General features: G+C 37.5%; 1 long non-coding RNA gene across 2 annotated transcripts in view; it reads left to right on the top strand.

Annotated features, from left to right (window-relative positions):
• Positions 1 to 8,831, top strand: part of LOC148126865 (uncharacterized) — a 49,125-nt gene extending 40,294 nt beyond the window's left edge. For both annotated transcript variants that reach the window (XR_015741410.1, XR_015741409.1), the window contains exons 2-3: positions 211 to 292; positions 8,705 to 8,831. This is a non-coding gene — a long non-coding RNA (uncharacterized LOC148126865). The remainder of the gene's footprint in view (positions 1 to 210; positions 293 to 8,704) is intronic.
• The last annotated feature ends 4,115 nt before the right edge of the window (positions 8,832 to 12,946 follow it).

A 12,946-nucleotide genomic window follows, 5' to 3' on the forward strand; every position in this document is an offset into this window, starting at 1 on the left:
ATTCATAAAATTACATTGTATATTTGCTCCCGAGGAAGTCTCAATTCTGTATGATATACTTTCTATAAAAGCACACAGCGGGTACATATGCATTTTCTAAACCAACTTTTATCAGTTGTACTCTGAAGATAATTTGTTGTCCAATTGGGAGGAGCATGATTCTTTTTATTTGGATCAACTAAAAAATAAGCTATCTCTTGTGTTTTTCAGTATTTCTCATGGCAGATGATGTAAAAAGAATCAATGCAAAAAAGAAAATGAAGAACTGTGGGCCAAAAAAGTATGTAACTAGGTGAGCTAATAGAATGCTTGTAACTGAATCTCCTCCATCATGACTGCGTCATGACAAATTTTATGTATCAATCCTACTTGCTCTCTGGGTTTGACAGCTTTCTTTTCTTTGTCTTTACCTGACACACAGAGTAGCAAATTCAGCAGAGTTGATTCAAACAAAATAACCTCTGATTCAGCACCATTTCCTTTAAAAATTCTAACATATGATTCTATAAATCAGATGTTAATATAATAATTGTAATAGGATTCAAACTGAATTACTTGCACTTTAAAAAAATATAGATGAAATTATAACATCCTACATTAGCCTCAATGTGACATTATTACAACCTTTTCTCTACCCAACTCTGTTTTATTAGTAGTGGGAACTTGTAGGCCTCTAGAAGTTGCTGAACTGCTATTTTCAGAATTCCTGATCATAAGTTGGTGGGCATTGGAGTCCCAATAGGAACATCATAAGCTCCCCATAGCTGCTATATCATATTATGATAGAACTGAGGCAGGATATTTAGACCATTCACTTTTGGAATTGAGAGTGCAAACCTCCACATGAAAGCATCTCTGAAAATTTTTCAATATGTCCTCTTGTTAAAAGATCCCATGGGGAAAAACATTTCCTCTCATCATTAGTTCTGTTGTTGAGCTACTGTAATTCTACAGTTGAACCTTACTGTTAAAGACTTTTTCCAAATATTCAACTAGAATCTACCTTCTGAAATTTAACATGATTATTCCATATCTGACACTATGATTCAACAAACACTGGTTGGTCTTAGGTGTGTGTGTGTGTGTGTGTGTGTGTGTGTGTGTGTGTGTAAAACATGCCTTTGGATACTTGAAAAGTACTATTATATCTCTTTTCAGTCCTTTTTCTCTAGGCTAAACCAACTTTGTTCCTTCAAGTCTCTGTTTACAGCACTTATGGGCTCCTTATCACATCATTGTGTTCCTTCCTTCCTGTTTCAGTTTACTGTCCTATGAAATACAGAAGGAATTTGTATTGGTGTGGTATGGTATTATATTATGCAGTGTCTTTTGTATTTCTATAATTCTGGTCTCTTTGTGACAACTGTTCATTTTGTAGCCTTGGTAAATTAGTCAATTCATTTTCTTACTTCTAACAAATATTATGAAACTCTGTAAGTTTGAAATAGTTCAATGGAAGCTCTTGTAACTAAGCAAGGGAGACCTCCATAATTAAATGGATGCCTTGTGGACTTCACTTCTGTACAGACAAAATTTAGCAGTGGACCTTGCTCTCTTTATTAAGATAGGATATGGAAAAGGAGAGTTTCTCTCTGCCAGCACCGGTTTTGAACTCTAAAGTCCAGACTGTCATTATCTGGCAATGGGGAGTGCAGAGCTGACTTTCAGGAGAACTGTAAATATTGCACATTAGCAAACTGTAAACTTGTCTTGCATGTCTAACAAGTTAAAAAGAAATGGAATGCATTCCAGCTGGCATCCTTGCAAGCTTTCAGACTGCAGCCATTTATTCAAGGTAAAAGGAAGGAGAAGGAGCAACAAACGAGAGTAGCAACAGCCTGAGTTTTCCACTGCAGGGTGCTGGCAGACAGCAGACTTCTAGGCTTTGTACAGCCAATAAATCCCTTTTAAAAATCATACTTTCTCGCTTTGCAGCTGAAGCTGTTCATGCCGTACATCTCTAAGAAGCCAAATCCAGACTAAGTGCGTAGTCCACAGCAAACTGAGCTCATTGGCAATGTTGGCATGGTACCATAAGTATTGTTCCTCAGATTTCTCAGCTTAGTTTATGTGTTGGGTTGAACTAATTTCAAAACCACCACCACCACCACCCTCTCTCTCTCTCTCTCAATCTCTCTCTCTCTCTCACACACACACACACACACACACTCACAAATGCACGAAAGAGTGCATAACGAAATGGCGAAGATAACTGCTGACTGTTATCTTTTCTTAAATTGTCACTTTGATGTATTGTAGGAAGTGAAAAGGGAAGTGGTCATCTCTGTACTGCGATCAAGAACACAGCTGTTTATCCCACCTAGCTAAAAATAATAATAAATCTGGCCTAGTACTGTACTGCAAATGCCATTTTAATTTTCTCCAATGTCCTAAGCAGTATTATATCAGGACCATTAAAATGTTGGTTGACTTGGTTTCAGATGTTGAGGAGTTCACTTAAGATACTGAGGAAGTACAATCTCTGGATTATAGATGCAGTAAGGGCATTGGATAAGAGATCTGAGTGGCCCCTCTCCTCGTTTGCTGTGAAATGATAAAAGAGACATCTAAAATAATGTGGATGAAAACAAGGAGCATATATGACTGGATGTGGGCATAGGTTCTGATCTGAATCTATACCATGATGGTAAAAATGGTAAAACACGGCACAGAACAAGTTCAAAGAAATCCTAAATTATATTGCAAGTCATTATCCCAGACAGCTCTTTGGATTCCCAGCCAATGCACAACTCCAAGCTAAAATGGATGTCTTCCCCCCCCCCCCCGCCCCCCAAAAAAATAGAAAGTCAAAAGATCACCTTCCCCAAAAGAGCGCAATTCATATTTTTAAAAAGTGTTCTTGAAGGGCATTTTGCAGATCCAATAAAGGTGGAGAACTAGTAGGGTGATTTAGTCTGAGACATACAGCTGAACTGAGGTAATCCTATGTTTTGCACACCAACACAAGGGCTTAAGCTGAAGTTGCTGGGCTTGTGATCAACACTAAAACAAGTTTTTAATTCTCCACATTATTTTTTCATCATAGCATTGCTATGAACATGATTAATCTTTGGGGATCCATAAACTGGGTTCTTTCACAATCACACTTTGGCAACCGCAAACATTATCTTCAGGCTTTCCAGAGCACAAGGAGAAAGGAAATAGTTTGTTACTTTTGGCAGAAAAGTTATGTATTCTTCTAGGCAAGAGACAGCTAGAATACTCCCATAATGACTGAATGAATTCTTCTGCAAGTCTGAGACTATTTTGATTCCAGCCCTATACCAGTGCCAGACACCTTTAAAGGTGTCTTTCACGTCAGCACAATTAATCCTCTGCTTCTCCAGAAAGTTTTTTTCTGAAGTAAACTATTTTATCATACTGAACAACAGCAACAGCAGTAACGACAACATGGAAATTACTTTATAGCTATGCTTCCAGAAGGAAGTAAACACTACTTTACCTCTAGCTGAAAAGTCTATTCAAGTGGAACAATTTGCAGAAGGAGAACTGGGAAGTTGTGAATTTTGTCTGAAAATTTAGACAAACAGTTGAATAATGCCTTCATTATGAAATAAGAATCCAGGAGGAAAGTTTAACCATATCCTAGTTTAGTTTCTCAAGTCATATATTTTATTATAACTATAGATTTTTGTGCCACTGTACACAGTTTGTATGTTTTCATTTTTACATAAGAAGAAACAGCCTAATAATGAAGATATGTTACTAGTTTCAAAATTCCCCAAAGCTTGCCAGTGCTTGGAGACTGTAAAAAGTGTAATTCAAAACATCTGGTGAATACCAATGTTCCTAGGCCTGCATTGGGATCTTCCATTAGTTGCTATGCTGTTTTTTAATATACAAAAGGTTAATTATTCATGTTCCCCTACATGTTTTCTGGATTGCTCTACACCAGGGGTGTCAAACTCGATTTCATTGAAGGCCGCATCAGGATTGTATTTTACCTCGGAGGGCCAGAGTGGGCGTGCCCAGAGTGGCTGTGGTCAGCTCGACATCACTCGTGTCAGGGGTGCCTGTGGTGGCCCAAGCCCTCTGCAGAGAAAACAGGCTCCTGAGCTCCATTTTCGGCTACAACGGCCTCCTGTAAGTAACCCTCTGCCAATGAAAACAGAGCTCAAGAGGGTTGCGTGCAGCCCACCCAAGTTCTGTTTTTGCTGGCAGAGGCACCGCAGGCCAGTCCTTCGCCATTTCCAGGGTGCCCCTGTGGGCCAGATCTAATCACCCGGATCTAATCACCCCGGGCCTTGAGTTTGACACCCCTGCTCTACACCATTAGGAATAGATTTTAAAATTCACATGGCCACAAAGATCCTCATCTCTGAAATTCAATACGGAATTATTTATTTAGGGGGCTAGTAACAATTAAAAACATTTTAAAAAACATAAAAATAAGCAACGAACCACATAATACCAGGAACAATAACTCATATATCACATATTAATGACTCCTTCAATTTGAGTAACTATGGAAATAATAAGTATTATAAATTATGAAACTCCTCTTCACAACAGCCATTAGCCTTCTACCAAGTGAGGAACATGGAAGAAAAAAACCACAGTAAAACTAACAACAAATCCAGATTTGTTACCAAATGTGTCCCCCAAAAGGAAGGTTGCTTGGCTCTTTCCTGAAGATACCTCTACATTATGGGCTACATTCTTGGGCTGCATCTTGACACATTCCAAGGAAAGACAATGTATATTTCTACTTTAGGCATGAGATGAAGTTTTTAAGATTTCCTAATTAAGAATTAGAAAGAGGGGATGCATGACTGGGCTACAGATGAGTCTTGTTCTGCACTGAGAATGGACTTTGAGTCAAGGAAACATGTAGTCTTTGCTAGAAGATTCTCAACGCCTGGTCACTTTTAGGTTGTTCTGCCTATCCCAAGTGGCTCCTGGTGACTGAGCACTCCTTGCTGTCTGACATGCCGCATAGAGGTAGTAGGATTCCCTTGGGCTGAATGGACCAAGTTCCAGTTGCAGGTTGAACTCATGGAGACTGAGATCAAGAATGTGGGTTGGATGCTGCAGTTTGGCTCTTGCATCAGGTTCCCTGAGTGCCTTCACTTGATTCTCCTCCTGTCTGGAAAATATTTCCTCACATTGGGACAAAACACTTGTCACAAGCATTCGCAGAAACACTCATTGATTGACTTCACACTTTACATTTTTAGCTGCACATTTGAAAATATAAAGTGTATAGCGGGCCACAGACTGGAAAAGATTGGGATTTGGTGAGGAAAACCAGCTGAAGCAGATTAACAACTCTCTCTGCTTATTGTGGCTGAGTCATAGGCATATGGAGAGGTAGGCATATTTAGTACATTTTTTCCTGAACTAGAAATAAATTATACAGTGTTCAGAAATTGTTCCTGTATAAGAAAAAGAAAATTTAGTTGTCATGCCCACACCATATATCTGAGAGACTCCGGTCAATTAAGATGAAAGAGATGTAAGTAATATATGTAGGTGGTAAGACAGACTCACACATCTGCATGCAACCCAACAGCCACAAAAGAACCAGATCAAACCCTAGATAGCTGGAGCTAATTTATGCGGGTTAACATCTCAGAACAATTCAGCAATTGTTCTACAAGACAAGGGTGGGGAATTTATAGGTGGAGGCTGTGAATATTATAGAAGACACTTACTTTTCTGCTAAGGATTTGAGTACCAGTTCAACCTGAATGCAGAAATAGGACCTCTAAACAAAATAATGAAATATCTGACATCTGAATGTTAAGGAAATGTTTTTGAGAAATAGCACTGTGAAGTGGTGAATAATAGGCTGAAGAAACAAATCCTGTTTTTTCTAATTTACCAGTGAGAATATTGCTTGGTTTCTGGTCTTGGTGTACATCATGCTCCACATTTAAACTTTGAAGGTATCTTTTTAAGGGAGGGAAGGGGAAAAGTCTACCTATGAATTGGCATGTAGTTGTTTCCCCTCTTTCAGCCCAGCTCACCTCACACGGTGATGGTGTGAGGAAACTAGGACTAGGAAGGAGGGTCAGGTATACTCATAGTCCTGAGTGATTTACTAAAATAATAATGGGGGATGGGGGAAGGGAGCAGGAGGGACCTTTTGGAAACTTTTGAGCAGAGCTATATACCAGGGCACTTCCATGAGAGTTTTGTACCATTTTAGGATATGCTCAGGAGCTCTCTAATTTCACCATATTGGGTATGATAAAGAACTGAGTTTATTGGTTTGTTTTTTATAACCACCCATCTCAGTGAATGATTTTGGGTGGTTTACAATAATTTATGTCTAATGCAAAGAGAGGGCAGCCCATTCAAAAAAAATGTGAATACTATCCCTTAGTTCAGTGTTCTGTTTAATAACATCTTTCAATATCTTGTCTAGATTTAATTTCACTTATTCATTCAACTCTATAATTAGAGCTATTGATATAAGTCGGTGATTGCAAAATTGTCAATGCATTATAATTTCACTGCCACAGTTATAGGGACTTTTAAATGAAATAGAGGCTTCTGGCTTTGCATCTGGAAAGCTTCCATTCATGGTAACTTCCCAGATTTTTTTTAAAAAAATCATCTGACACATTGGAAAAAATGGAGGATGCGGTTAGCAGTTTATTTTATTTTATTTCCTTTCGGTATGAAATAGGTGTTTTTTATGATTTCAAAACCAGGGATTAACTCACAGGGGTTGAGGTTCTGCTTGAATAATGTACTTTATATTTTTCTGTTACTCATCCCTCATCAGTTTGATTCAAATCACTGATTTATCTCAGTTCAATACAATATTCTTGATACAATTTGAATTGATTCAAACTGAAATTTAGTTTAGAGAAATGTATCTGTACAACCAACTGTGATGATTCAGTTTAAGGGGTGGGGAAATGGAAGCTCAACTGATGAACAGATAATCAGAGTTGGAAGGGACCTTGTAGGTTATTTAGTCCAACCTCCCGCCCAAGCGGGAGACCCTACACCATTTCTGACCTGACCTGAATTGTCTTCAACAAAATTTCTAAATCAAAACTTCACACAGTTTCAGTGAGCACTGACTGATTTGTGATGGGAAACATGTGCACTGATTGCCTCAAGATATTATTTGTGTCTTCTCTATGCTTCAGGATTAACAGAGGTAAAAGTAATTGCAATTTAATTTTAAAGAACCTGGGTGAAAAACTGGATGATAAAAAGGATGAAGTATGAAAATGACTCTCATCTTATCACATGTGACTTGTATATACATACCATATACACACATAGACAATGGCTCAATTGGTAATTTTAAACCCTGGACATATTTTTACATGTTTAGCACTTTAGCCAGCCCATGTAAATAATTCTTAGATTTGTTTTAGTTGTGAAATATTCATGTAATATTTCTCTTTTCCTACAACCCGGAAGAATGTCAAATATAATAGAAACAGATAAATTTGACTCTCTGTTTACCCATAATTATAACTCTTTGCTAACACTAAATTAAGAAGATACTCCTAAGTTTACTCAATTCACATGTTCAGTTCATTTAAATCATAGCACTACCGTAACCTTAGGAGATTATTGATGCTGCTGTGCTGCTTAATACAGTCATGTAGAAATGAGAAGGGGTAGGGGTACATCAAATGGACTAGCCCATGGGATTGAAATTTTGGGAAGTTGTGGCTGCTTCAGTGCTGCCACAGTTTTGTTGTGATCATTTTATCCTCATTTTCAGTGTTCCCTAACATGGCTGCTTGCATAATCTCTTACTCACTCAATCCCCCATCTAAAGGAAGGGAAGAGGATTTCTGGTGCTTCAGCTTCCCTCAAGGAAACTCAATGGGAAAGCCAGCAGGAAGTTGGAGGCTCTTCCCAATCCCACTGCTTTTTTTTTTGGCCTGCCCGCCTTTGGTCATTCTGCTTCTCAGTTTAGATAAGCAAATAGCTCTGAAACAATGAGCCAGGGTTTGCCTAGTGCTATATTTTAAATTTAAAAATGGTAACACAACAGTGGTGGGATTCAATTTTTTTTACTACCGGTTCCGTGGACATGGCTTGGTGGGCGTGTCAGGGGAAGAATACTGTAAAATCTCCAGTTGGAAGTGGTATTTGCCAGTTCTCTGAACTATTCAAAATTTCTGCTACCGGTTCTGGTCAGAACTGGTCAGAACCTGCTGAGTACCACTTCTGTAACACAACCTTTAATAATGTATGTATATGCAGATGAATTAGTTAACCATGACTCTTGTTTAGCTTTTACATCTCTAAGAGCTGGCACCAAATACTTTTCCTGTTTCTCCCATAAACGGCCAATCTGTGTAGTTATTTGGAGCTATGCTGCAGCCATAAAGCCGTTCTTTTACCTGACTCCTTCACACAACAAGTACGTATTAATGCAAATGCCTTCTTGGGTTAATACAAGGTCACCAAATGGTGCACAGGTTCTCATATTCTCCACATTCCTACATCAGGAAAAAATATAATTTTGTTTTTTTTTAAAAAGGAGAAGGGAGCACTAGAGGCCTTTCCCACTCCATCTGAGAGAAACAGAGCAGCAAGAGTTCAGTAAACGAAATAACTAAAAAAAAAAAATCTGAAACGGAGACACACACATACACATAAACAAATAGTTCCTTTAATTGTTTATCAAATTTAGGAAGGAAGTGGAACTCAGATATAGAGATCTGTAGTTGCTGACCCATCATATGACATTCCTTTTCAGAAACAAAAAACGCAGCCCTCCCACGCAGGAAACAACAAGAAAGGTCTTGACGCGAGCTGAGGACATCCTAACCACACCCTGGAGGTGGCAAGTCCATCCAAATTGTTACCAGGAGATTAATAAAAACCACATATGAAATTGATTTCAGAGTGTAGGAGGAAACATTTCTTTTTTATAGCAAATGTCTATGACCTATGTTAGTCTGAAGCAATATCTATCAGTGCATTTCTTGAATATCCTTAGATATCTGCAGTATTATTTCCATAGTCTTATTATATTCATATAAAACAAATAAGTAAAAGTATCCAAGTTTCACATATATACATGTTACTGTAGATACACACACATAAATCCTAAATTATTATTATTATTATTGTTGTTGTTGTTGTTGTAGTTGTCATTGTTGTTATCCTCCTTCTTCTCCTCCTTCTCCTTCTCCTCCTTCTTCTTCTCTTCCTTCCCACTTTTTTTCATACCAACTGAGTATTGATCTATTGGTGGTGGCAACATTGACTAACCAGCTAGTTGTGCAAGCAAGATGGGCTGATAGAGAGTGACTGGCCCAAAGTCACCCAGTTGCCTTTCATGCCTAAAGCAGGATTACAAGTCATAGTCTCCTGGTTCCTTAATCACTAAACCAAACTGGTTGTCTCCTTAAAAAAATGTATATACCCAAATTGGTTATGTAATTATTGAGAAATTAAATTCCCATTTCCGGAGCCAATTTGGGTGACCATTACAAATGGGCCTTGGCTCAAATGTTAAGAGAGGTTCAAATAAATTTAAATATAGGCTTCCTTTCATTATCCTGGCTAATTGTCATGAATAAAACCCAATGTAGCTCTTTGTAGGTCAGAAGTGATGTTATATGTGGAAAGCAAACCACTCACAAGATAGTAGAATCATAGGTAATTCCTGCTGAGGTAGAAATGTTTGCTTTATGCAGCTCAACAAATATTAGCCCAACAAGTATCTTGTATTTGTTGTACCTGTGGGCAAATTTATCTAGTCTGTTCATGACCTCTGGAACAAAGGCTTCAGAACAATAGTTGCTTGTGAGGTCTACAACTGAAAAGGGTTATTATGGGGGAATATATTCTCTTAAACTGGGGAGAGAAAATTTGTCCTGATTCTGTCTTCTGCCAAATATTTAGGTATCTATTTCATATCCCATGTCAATTTTTAAGAACTGCAAGATCCTTTAAAATCCAGTTCTTGGACTTGAAGATCTGATCAGTCATCATCCTAAACCTACTTGGGTCAAGATAGGAATATATAAAATATTGTCCTGCATTTAGCCTCTGACACGCTATAGTACTCTCACAGGACTCTATTGCCTGAAATTTCATGTGTGTTTATTTATCATAGCAACCACGAAACCAAATATATGTTCATTTGGAACATTACAGATGAAAAGTTGGGGAAGGATGTTCAGCAGAAAAGTTAGATAAAGTTTAAGCCTTCCTTCTGGAAGTAACTTTTAGCTTAATCTTTCTGAAATGAATATTTAGCTTATGTTACTTCTTTATTTTCAATCCTTCAAGTTAAATGTCTAAGTTGGCTGTTGTTCATATGTTGGTATCTGTACAAACATAATGGACGCAATCATGTGATAAAAGAACATGAAAAGGGATGGGACTTCAATTACACAGTCACAGTGGCTGTCTTAACCTTTATACCACTCCTGTGGTTGACCTTCTATGGTTGGGACTATGATTTTCAGATCTTGAAGCATCAGTGATATTGTTACTTAAGAAGTAAAAATCTAACAGCTTTGGATTTCACCCAGTGTAAACTTGGCCAGCTACTGTGCAAAACCCAGGGCAACAGCGATGATGCCGATCAACATAAGTAGTACAAAAAAATAGGAAGACCGAAGCAGACTTCCTACCAGTGACTGCACTTCAGTTGGTTGATGGCTATACAAACAAAGGACAAAAAGCAATAAAGGTGATAAGGATGAAAGAACACAGTTTCATAATAACGCTAACACTGGTTATGCAAAACTGTCTTTTGTAGTTGACCAGGGCTAACACGTTCTTGGCAACCCCTTCAGGGAAGGATAAGGCTTCCTTCAGACTTTGATGCTAGAAGAAAGTCATCTCCAGGCTTTGTAATTTTGCTTGGTGATCAGGGGCAAATGACAGGATCAGAAGTAACCTAGACACATGGCTTATTTTAAATCTTTTATCACTCTCTGCACAAATGTTCCATTTCAGAAATAAGTAATCTTTTTCCTAGATCATCATCGTCATTCCCATATGTAATAGTAGAATGTTGGCCTTCATATGTGATTGCATGTTTTTTAACTATCACACATGGAATCCAGATGGCAAATTATAACTCTAAATAAGAAAACATGGCTTGGGACATTCAGGGCACATTTGTTATTCATTGTTCTTTGATAGGATAAATCCAGTTTGGTCTGGAATGAAGCTGAAAATTGGATTTGTTGTTTAAGTTCCTAAATAAAATGGAACTTGGCCTTTTCCAATCCTTGTTATAAACAGCAAAATACAATCTTCCAGCTAGCCCAGTTTATGAGTCACATTATTCAAAAAGCTTTCTTCTGACAGCTTTTTAGTGAAGGTTTTTTTTAATAGAACCCTGAGATGATTAGCAAATAAATTTGATAAAGAAAGAAGAAAAAAAAAGAGAGAGAGAGAGAGAGAGAGAGAGAGAGAGAAAGAAAGAAAGAAAGAAAGAAAGAAAGAAAGAAAGAAAGAAAGAAAGAAAGAAAGAAAGAAAGAAAGAAAGAAAGAGGTAATAGAATATTCCAGATTAGATTTTTCAGTATTGCAGCTCTAATGGGTTCACAAGAGAAAGTTTATTATTTTATATTTATTAGCTAAGAATTGTTGCCCTGACTGAATCAGATCTCAGAGACAAGATCTGAATCAACTTTGCATCACCTTGAATGCAGTGAAGTAATTTCTCCTTTCTCCTGAATGGTTCGATCTCAAGGGAAGTACATGAATAGGTTTGTGAGGACCAAGGAATGAGAAGGGAGAGATCTCTCTCTGCATTATTGGGCTAGGAACCAAAACAAAGAATCACCAAATTCTTTCAAAGGTTACATTTGTGTTTGATTAGAGCAATGTTTTTCAACCTTGAAGAAATGTGGACTTCAACTCCCAGTATTCCCCAGCCAGCTATACTGGCTTGGGAATTCTGGAAGTTGAAGTCCTCACATTTTCAAGTTGCCAAGATTGAGAAATACTGGATTAGAGAATAAGTGGTCTTAATGGTTGAACCTGATTTTTTGACAGCAAGCAACATAATTGATGAAATCAAAAAAACTTTAAAAATGCCATTATATTCTCAAGTGTTCCTTCTTTCACAGAGTTACAAGACTGATTCTTGCACAGGATAGGCCTCACCATGACACACACGAACCCTTCTTATGCAAAACTGGCCTCAGGGCGGTCCATAGGGAATCAGAGAAGGCATATATCATGTGTCATACCACAAGTTAAATTCAATTACACAGAGTGTGCTTCTGAAGAAGGAAACAATTGATGTAAAACCAGTCATTAGAAACAATTTCAATGCTTATAAGTATGTTGAAGCAATCATCATCTGAGTTCAATGGGAGGGAATTTAGAGTTACGTTTCCCAATATCATTTTTGCTGATTTTTCTCTTTCATGCTATTTTTTCCTTTTTTATTTGTTTATTTCTTTGATCTTTTTCATTTATGTGATTAGGTGCATTTTTTTCTTTGGAAGCATAGCAAATAGTGATGCTATTAATATGAGTTTGATGTTCAGAGTTGTATAGACATTCCTAGCAATTTCTTCAGATGGTATAATGAACATAATTCTCTACATTTAACTTAATTTGACATTAACTTTCAATTTTACAGTAATTATATTTACTGATATTTTATTAACGGCTCTGTCCTTTTCTATCTTCTATTTTTAATTTGTGTAGCTCTTCTGTTCCTTTAACTACTCCAACAAATAAATATTTTTTTAAAAAAGTCATCTAGAGCAGACTTCCCTAATCTTTCTGGTTTTGTGGACCGGGCAGGGGGTGGAGTGGATATGGTTCCACATGAGCAGCTGGCAAGCATGCATGCACACAGCTCCATAGAAAGTTAAAAATTTATTCTGAGCTTCTGTTTATCTATCATGCTGCCTGTTCTTTGTCTAAGAAACTTAATCTGAGGTCACTTCCTTCTTCCTAGGCACACAAAGCAATGTCTCTTTCATTTTCTCCCAGGAAGATAAGTTAGATAGAA

The sequence above is a fragment of the Pseudonaja textilis genome, chromosome 2 (genome assembly GCF_049901715.1).
Source record: "Pseudonaja textilis isolate UNSWEBS1 chromosome 2, rPseTex1.2, whole genome shotgun sequence".
NCBI lineage: Eukaryota > Metazoa > Chordata > Lepidosauria > Squamata > Elapidae > Pseudonaja > Pseudonaja textilis.